Source organism: Salmo salar, chromosome ssa12, assembly GCF_905237065.1.
Source record: "Salmo salar chromosome ssa12, Ssal_v3.1, whole genome shotgun sequence".
In the NCBI taxonomy this organism is placed as follows: Eukaryota; Metazoa; Chordata; class Actinopteri; order Salmoniformes; family Salmonidae; genus Salmo; species Salmo salar.
Genome location: NC_059453.1, coordinates 34,902,137 through 34,908,587, shown reverse-complemented (window position 1 = coordinate 34,908,587; position 6,451 = coordinate 34,902,137). Strand labels below are relative to the sequence as shown.

At 40.8% G+C, this 6,451-nt stretch overlaps 1 long non-coding RNA gene across 1 annotated transcript; it reads left to right on the top strand.

The window, feature by feature from the left end:
• The first annotated feature begins 3,074 nt into the window (after nucleotides 1-3,074).
• Nucleotides 3,075-6,451, top strand: LOC123725476 (uncharacterized). Its single transcript, XR_006757979.1, has 2 exons — nucleotides 3,075-3,190; nucleotides 5,120-6,451. It is a non-coding gene; the product is annotated as an uncharacterized lncRNA (long non-coding RNA).

Below are 6,451 nucleotides of genomic sequence, written 5' to 3'. Positions count from 1 at the left end.
TTTTGAAGTCAGAGTACTCTCTGAAAAAAGTATTGATCTATTGCAGAATCTGAGACTTTGTCTAATTCTTTATTAACCGGAGATTTACGACCTCTGGGGAAATAGACAAAGCTTGAGTGATAGTTGAGTTCAACCATTGGGATAAAAATTATCGTGACAATAATCAAGCAGACAGTGCCTGAGAGGAATGCAGCTAACCTGAGCTGGAATCACCCGGTGGGGAGCAGAGAAATAGATGGAAAGAAGGTCGGCATTCTCACTGTTCAAGATGAAGTCTACGTCAAATACATTTCTGATCCAGGCAAACATGGTTCACCAACAGACAAAGGCATTGGTTATAGTTAGAGTGAAAACCCCAGACTGGTACATACTACTGCAATAGACAACCAACGGCAGATCTAAGAGTTACATAATAATCTGCAAAAGAGGTCCCAACCTACCCCACCACAGAGTGGGACCAATGTCAATGTACAAAGCACAACAAATACATGTAGAAAATAGAAGACCAACTTCCCATAGCCCGTTGGAAAGTGTGTGTTGCTTTAGTCACTGGTTTTGGAGTTCTTGTGAATGATAATGATTATATTCTTTCTGATATATTGGTCAAAAAGGAGAGCTGCAGCCATTGGTGAGACTACTATTGAAGACATCGAGATGGGGCCATGAGTTTGACCACGTGAATTTAGGGCTCTACAGCGAGGTCATGACCACCGTGGTCATTTTTTATTATCTTGGTCAATTTCAAGATTGTCAGTTGTTGTATAAATGAATAATCCTTTGTTTCTGTTAGAATATATGAAAAAAAAGGTTACACACAAGTTAACTACTTGTCTGTCTGTCAATATTGTGTGCTGAATTGTAAAAATGTTGTGGCATTTCTTAGACTTGATATGTGCAGCGTCCAAATGATTTTTTCTTGTACTAATAGTACAGTGCATTTGGAAAGTATTCAGACCTCTTGATTTTTTCCACTTTGTTAAATTACAGCATTATTCTAAAATGGATGAAATCCTTTTTTCCACTCAATCTACACACCATACCCCATAATGACAAAGCAAAAACAGGTTTGTAGAAATGTTTGCAAATGTATTAAAAATAAAAACAGATATCACATTTACATAAGTATTCAGACCCTTTACTCAGTACTTTGTCGAAGCACCTTTGTCAGCGATTACAGCCGTGAGTCTTCTTGGGTATGATGCTACAAGCTTGGCACACCTGTATTTGGGGAGTTTCTCCAATTCTTCTCTGCAGATCTTCTCAAGCTCTGTCAGGTTGGATGGGGAGCGTTGCTGCACAGCTATTTTCAGGTCTATCAAGAGATGTTCGATCTGGTTTAAGTCCGAGCTCTGGCTGGGCCACTCATGGACATTCAGAGACTTGTCCCGAAGCCACTCCTGCATTGTCTTGGCTGTGTGCTTAGGGTCTTGTCCTGTTAGACTGGGGTGAAGGTTCACCTTCCGAGGACCTGAGCGCTTTGGAGCAGGTTCATCAAGGATCTCTGTACTTTGATGAGGGAAAAAATAATTTAAACCAACTTTAGAATAAGGCTGTGACGTAACAAAATGTGGAAAAAGTCAAGGGGTCTGAATACTCTCTGAATTCACTGTATCTACAGGGAGGTGACCAAGAATCAGATGGTCACACTGACAGAGCTCTAGAGTTCCTCTGTGGAGATGGGAGAACCTTCCAGGACAACCATCTCTGCAGCACTCCACCAATTAGGCCTTTATGGTAGAGTGGCCAGACGGAAGCCACTCCTCAGTAAAAGGCACATGACAGCCCGCTTGGAGTGTTCCAAAAGGCACCTAAAGGACTCTCAGACTATGAGAAACAAGATTTTCTGGTCTGATGAAACCAAGATTGAACTCTTTGGCCTGAATGCCAAGCGTCACTTCTGGAGGAAACCTGGCACCATTCGTACGGTGAAGCCTGGTGGTGGCAGCATCATGCTGTGGGGATGTTTTCAGCTGTAGGGACTGGGATACTAGTCAGGATCGAGTGAAAGATGAACAAAGCAAAGAACAGAGAGATCCTTGAAAACCTGCTCAGGACCTCAGACTTGGGTGAAGGTTCACCTTCCAACAGGACAATGACCCTAAGCACACAGCCAAGACAACGCAGGAGTGGCTTCGGGACAAGTCTCTGAATGTCCAAATACAGGAGTGCCAAGCTTGTAGCGTCATACCCAAGAAGACTCAAGGTTGTAATTGCTGCCAAAGGTGCTTCAACAAAGTACTGAGTAAAGGGTCTGAATTACTTACGTGAATGTGATCAGTTTTTTATTCTTAATACATTTGCAAACAATGTCTAAATACCTGTTTTTGCTTTTTCTTATGGGGAATTGTGTGTAGATTGATGGGAAAAAACACTTGAATCAATTTTAGAATAAGGCTGTAACGTAACAAAATGTGGAGAAAGTCGAGGGGTCCGAATGCACTGTAATTCTAGAGGTTCCTATTCATGCACAAATTGCACATTATCCCCCTGTGTACATGCCTTGACATAGTGTTTACTTCTTGTATAACTGCATTGCAATAATATATCATTTACATTTTATTTTGGACAGTGGGCTCTTTATTTCATAGCTGGATTCACACATCTGAACTTGTGGTCACTGACAAAATGTCATGTTATTTTATCATTACATTGTTCTCATATCCTGTACTAAATGTAAACTTGATTTTTATAATGGATAAATAAAGTATGTTTTGTCTTTTTTTTTTACATTTAGATTTGAAAGGGGGAGGTGCTTTACAAGCCTCGTGTTTTTTATGTCTCCTACACTTGTGCATTTATTTTGTCTTTTAATTATCATAATTTTGTATTTTTCTTGTGTAAATAAATATTTAATAATGTAACATATGTACTTATCATGGAAAATATGCAGTGGTCAATCTTGAGAAATAACCATTAAAATGCGTTAAAATACAATGATTGTATCTCTATTACAGTATGTTGAATGATGGACCATATTATATACAGTATGTATGAATTTTATAAAAATAAGTGTGTATGTACAAACACATGCACACGCCCACACTTCAGTAATAGTCAGAAGTTCCTCATATAAATGAAAATGTGACTGAGGTCTGACCTTAGTTCCCAGTCAGCCAGACAATTTACAGAGCAAAGATGTTCATTTATCTTAACTTTCTAATCTTTGGGTATATCTGCAATACCTGCTCTGGTAAGTACATTTTAAAATGTGTCCAAATCATTGTATTGGTTGTTTGAAGACCTGGACAAGGTGTGCACCTGTGGTAATATCATGAGCTTTGTTGGCTAATGGGAAAAACTGTACACAACTATTCAGTCTATTTTAACCTCAGTCTAGTCTGATCGAAGCTCAGTCTTGCTTATGATTTCATTGTCCATCATAGGCAGCAACATTCATATTTTCCTACTCAATTACAGTGGGGGAAAAAAGTATTTAGTCAGCCACCAATTGTGTAAGTTCTCCCACTTAAAAAGATGAGAGAATCCTGTAATTTTCATCATAGGTACACGTCAGCTATGACAGACAAAATGAGAAAAAAAATCCTGAAAATCACATTGTAGGATTTTTAATGAATTTATTTGCAAATTATGGTGGAAAATAAGTATTTGGTCACCTACAAACAAGCAAGATTTCTGGGTCTCACAGACCTGTAACTAATTATTTAAGAGGCTCCTCTGTCCTCCACTCGTTACCTGTATTAATGGCACCTGTTTGAACTTGTTATCAGTATAAAAGACACTTGTCCACAACCTCAAACAGTCACACTCTAAACTCCACTATGGCCAAGACCAAAGAGCTGTCAAAGGACACCAGAAACAAAATTGTAGACCTGCACCAGGCTGGGAAGACTGAATCTGCAATAGGTAAGCAGCTTGGTTTGAAGAAATCAACTGTGGGAGCAATTATTAGGAAATGGAAGACATACAAGACCACTGATAATCTCCCTCGATCTGGGGCTCCACGAAAGATCTCACCCCGAGGGGTCAAAATTATCACAAGAACGGTGAGCAAAAATCCCAGAACCACACGGGGGGGACCTAGTGAATGACCTGCAGAGAGCTGGGACCAAAGTAACAAAGCCTACCATCAGTAACACACTACGCCGCCAGGGACTCAAATCCTGCAGTGCCAGACGTGTCCCCCTGCTTAAGCCAGTACATGTCCAGGCCCGTCTGAAGTTTGCTAGAGAGCATTTGGATGATCCAGAGGAGGATTGGGAGAATGTCATATGGTCAGATGAAACCAAAATAGAACTTTTTGGTAAAAACTCAACTCGTCGTGTTTGGAGGACAAAGAATGCTGAGTTGCATCCAAAGAACACCATACCTACTGTGAAGCATGGGGGTGGAAACATCATGCTTTGTGGCTGTTTTTCTGCAAAGGGACCAGGACGACTGATCCGTGTAAAGGAAAGAATGAGTGGGGCCATGTATCCTGAGATTTTGAGTGAAAACCTCCTTCCATCAGCAAGGGCATTGAAGATGAAACATGGCTGGGTCTTTCAGCATGACAATGATCCCAAACACACCGCCCAGGCAACAAAGGAGTGGCTTCGTAAGAAGCATTTCAAGGTCCTGGAGTGGCCTAGCCAGTCTCCAGATCTCAACCCCATAGAAAATCTTTGGAGGGAGTTGAAAGTCAGTGTTGCCCAGCGACAGCCCCAAAACATCACTGCTCTAGAGGAGATCTGCATGGCGGAATGGGCCAAAATACCAGCAACAGTGTGTGAAAACCTTGTGAAGACTTACAGAAAACATTTGACCTGTGTCATTGCCAACAAAGGGTATAAAACAAAGTATTGAGATAGACTTTTGTTATTGACCAAATACTTATTTTCCACCATAATTTGCAAATAAATTCATAAAATCCTACAATGTGATTTTCTGGATTTTTTTCTCTCATTTTGTCTGTCATCGTTGAAGTGTACCTTTGATGAAAATTACAGGCCTCTCTCATCTTTTTAAGTGGGAGAACTTGCACAATTGGTGGCTGACTAAATACTTTTTTCCCCCACTGTATCTGAAAGAATGGACTACTATACGGTTAGATCCAGGGTAAAAAAAAATATAGCATCTTGAGGTGTGGATCCTAACCTTTTATTGATGTTTCTTATGACAGAGATACTCCAAAAGACAATGCCTGAGAAACAAACAGTAACCTTGAGCTGTAATCACCCTGTGGGAAGTTGCGTAACATGGAGCAGAGAAATAGATTGTAAGACAGTAGACATTGTCACTATTCAAGATGGAGTTGATGACAGAAAACACATTTCTGATCCAGGCAAACATTATGGCTCAATAACAGACAAGTCATTGGTTATAGTGAGTTTGAAAGCCTCAGACTCTGGGACCTACTTCTGCAATATGCAACCAACAGTATATCTAAGAGTGACATCAGACAATGGCAAGAGTGTCCCTATAACCAACTGTTCTGGAGAGAGAAGACCAAACACTAGACACAATAATACTAAGCAAGTGTTGGTTGGTGTCGTTTCTGGTTTTGGGGTGTTTCTGTTAATGAGCATCTTCATCTGGAGATATTCCTCAAAAAGAAGAACAGTAAGGCCTGAAGTGGAAGGCAAGAACATTGCAGACGACCACATCTATGCTGTCATAAAGGATCATGGGGCCAGGCCGAGAGCAGAATGCAGCACTCAGGTTCAGAGTGAGTCTATATATCACCTGGCAGGTGTTCCAGGAACGAAGGGTGAAGGTACTCCTAAACAAAGTGAATCCCCTTATGTCATGCTCCATATTCCGCAAACTGATGTCACAACAGTGAGGGCATAAACTCCTTGTCAATAAATCTACAGGAAATTATCATGACGAGTCTTTGCAAGTCACTCTGAATCATTAAGACATCACTTTGTTTTTTTCAAGGCTATTTGATATTGGTGTATGTTACGGATACTGGTATCCTGAGTGTGTATCCTGTGTGTGTGTATTTCTTTTCTCTCCTTCTCCCCTCACAGGTGGCAATCATCCTTCCCCAATCAGAAGACACCTGCACCTTTTCCATTAGCCTATCACAGCCCCTTTCCCTTGGTTTAAAAACCCAGTCAGAAGCTCAATCTAGCAGTCATTCAATCTCTCTCCTTGTATGCAGATCACGCTTTTGTTTTTGCCCATACATGTCACATTTGTCCGGCACCTGAGTATGGTTTTGTTAAAGTGTTGACTGTTTGTTTGATGGTGGGAAAAGGGGGTACCAAGACAAGTCGCCCATGGGCATACATAACCCGTAGGAATACTTTGTCTAAGAACGAGTTAGAACTGGGCAGACCACCTGCTGTATTTTATTGGTTAGTTAGCTAGCTGTTATTGAAGCAGGCTAGTCTAGCTTAGGGGTGTTTTTGGATATTTGTTTCTTTCCTTGGGTCCAGCTCAGCCCCTTTTTCCCCACACCCCATTACTGTGTGTTTAAACAATAAACCTATAGTGTTTGACGGTA